A 3,162-nucleotide genomic window follows, 5' to 3' on the forward strand; every position below is an offset into this window, starting at 1 on the left:
GATCTGTTTTGTAATATCTGTTTAAGCTACTTCGAAGTAATAGTGCAGTGTAGACGTACCCTCAGTTTGGTTTCCAGTGGGGAAATGTTCCCATCACACAAAGTTCATGATTAGCACAAGCTGGCATGCATGTTAGCATCAGTAGAGAGGTCATAGCCCAGAGGGGTATGGAGACCAAGCTCATGTCTCATGCTTCGAGATGGTCCCTGCAGAATGGAACTGAGGTACATTGGTGGAGCCAAGTTGGAAAGCTTGTCCAACCGCGACTCAGTGTGAACCCCAGACTTTTGGTCTCCAAAACTGTCAGTCTAGACCTTTCACCATTATTTCACAACAATAATCATATTTAACACACGTGAAAGTGTGTGCCATGTCCCCCTCTAGTGGCTGGCTAGTGTAGAGGAGAACAGCCTATTACTTCTGCCTCTTAATGGGGTTATTCCTTTAGTGCCAGTTGTAGAAAGCTGTGCTGCAGTGCTCAAAGTTCCAGGTTCAAGCATTGCAGATGAATGTCAGTGGGGGCCATCACATGCACATCCCTTAGCTCAGCTTCCTCCTCACCCACTATCTGCAACTCTCTCTTCAAACTGCATCCCCACTCTGCAGTCTAAATTGCTTTAGGAGGATAGTAACCTTTGATGCTGTCTTGGGACTACATGAGTTTACATTTCCCTGTGTTCTGGTTCTCAATAAATTGTTTGCTTTCGCGTACCTCCGGGTGTTCTGCATTTTCTTTATCTCCCTTGCCCTGAAAAAAGTAGCTCTTTGGTCCATGGCATCCGTATTGTTTTCCTTATCTAATCTTTTCTCATTTACTTCTGGGATTTCCCAGAAGGCTTTCATTTCACCTTGGTTTGATTTGTGTGGCTGCATTAGATAAACGGTGCCTGTCCCCTCTATCCTTGTTATGACAGCTCTATAGTATGTACAAATGCATTCATTCTTCTCCCTCATGACCTTGCAAGGCTTTGCCAGAGACTGTTCAATTTAAAATCAAACAGGGAGAACTTCAACTTTATCTCTAAGGTGAACATTGAATGACCAAGAGGATGGGTCTATGATGTACACTTCTACCCCGATATAACGCGACCCGATAGAACACGAATTTGGATAGAACACGGTAAAGCTGCGCTCCAGGGGAGCGGGGCTGCGTGCTCCAGCAGATTAAAGCAAGTTCGATACAACACGGTTTCACCTATAACGTGGTAAGATTTTTTGGCTCCCGAGGACAGCGTTATATCAGGGTAGAGGTGTAATTAACAAACTTGCTCTGTTGATTTGTAAATGAGATGATATATGATCACATGTGTCTTTAAAGTGGTAGATGCCCCCCTCCCCAAACTGTGCTGTCTTCTTGATAAATCTATCCCCATATATTTCACAAGCGTATACTCACAACAGCTGCTTCAAACCCTACACGCCTATGAGTCTACAAACACCTTTCTTAAGGGATTGTAAAAGAATCAGGCCTATTTTATAGCACCCTCCTATGGTCTGCAAACAGTTTCCCCTTCCATCTGTTTGGTTTTTCTAGAACAGGTCCATTCTGCAGTAGCTCCAGTAGCCAGCCATTGGGAGCAGGGCCCCTAAGCTTTCTGGAGAACATTGCAGTTTCTGGTCTCCATTTCCTGCTGCCCTCTTTTATAAGGGTAGGCTAAGTTCCAGCTCTTTCTCAGGTGCAGTAGGCAGGGCTAATCAGCCAGCCAGATTCAGACCTTTGATCCCAATTCCTTAAAGCTGCCCTCCACATTCATAGATTGGAGTTTTGTCTGCAGTAGGTTCTGTTTTGGAATCATGGGAAGCGAGCGGGACATACTTGCCTACGAGAGTTTGTTTGTCCCGCTTTGAATCTAGCAGCTGTGTATCAGCGGTGACTGCTTCCTGGCACAGAATTGATTTTATAATTATGATGTCATGTGTCCATATTCCTCCGCCGCCCTCAACAAAATATTATTTACAAAATTACAGAACGTGACATAGAATTGACCCTCACTCACCCCAAATGCAGTGTCATGTATTTTCATGGTTCCTGCCCCCTTAATGTGACTTTGATGCTAAGCTACAAAAACATTCTGTAGTTACACAGTTAATGTTGAGTTTTAAAAGCATAGAATCATAAGACTGGAATGGATCTCAAGTTTAATCACTCTATTAAATATCCTTTTTCTAGGAGCAGGAAAGTGGTTCAGGGTACTAGATATGTGGCAGGACACCTGGTTTCTAATCCCAGCTCTTGACACGAATCCACACTATGATGGTGGGCAAGTTATTTCCAGCCTCTGTGTCCCCTCCCATCCGTTGCTTGTGGTGTCTATTTAGATTGTCAGCTCTTTGGGACAGAGACTGTCTCTAAGGTTTGTACAATGCCTAGCACAATAGAGTGCCAATCAAGGCCTTCGGTAGAAAACTGTTAACAATAATGAAGATTCAAACCCTCCATACGGAGCAGACATGCTCTCTGATCCCAGGATAAAAGCAGCCTGCAGGTGTGTTAGGACAGTGGATCAGAAGACGAGGCAGGGCCCGTCAAACCCTGGCTCCCATCCCACACGTTGCCCTGACTCAGGGGAGTAGTCCCCCTGGAATGGCTCACACAAGGGTTTGCAGAATCTGACCCCAAATAAGGACTGTGGTATTCGTGTAGGAGCCAAAGCAGTGGTCATGAGCCACTATTTGAAGTGAAGAAGAACATGTCCAAACCCTTTTCCTCTGCACCTCCTGCCGCCTGGAGCTGCCTTTCTGTCTCATTTCTGATCCTGTCTGTTTTTATCTCTCCAGCCCTTGCTGCCTGTTAATTTCTCTCTTCTTCTCTATTTACTATTAACATGTAGAGACGTAACGTTTCAGGCCAGAAGGGAATACCAGAGCATCTAGTCTGACCTCCTCTGTATCACAGGCCAGCAACCCCACCCAGCATCTGCACACTGAGTCCAGCAGCCAGAATGAGACCAAAGTATTCCAGCCCACAGGAGACCAGCCTGTTCTGTGCCACAGGCTGAGAATAGGAGGGACCAACCGTGACGTTATTGATATAAAACTGGGACCATATAGAACATGGGTTGCAACCAAGGTCCTGCAGTGGCACCAAATCTTGTGTAAAGGGGGTCATATAAGGTGTCTAAGACCAGGTTACGGGTTACTGGTTATGATTATGCTGTCTGT

This window comes from Chelonoidis abingdonii, chromosome 1 (assembly GCF_003597395.2).
Source record: "Chelonoidis abingdonii isolate Lonesome George chromosome 1, CheloAbing_2.0, whole genome shotgun sequence".
Lineage (NCBI taxonomy): Eukaryota > Metazoa > Chordata > Testudines > Testudinidae > Chelonoidis > Chelonoidis abingdonii.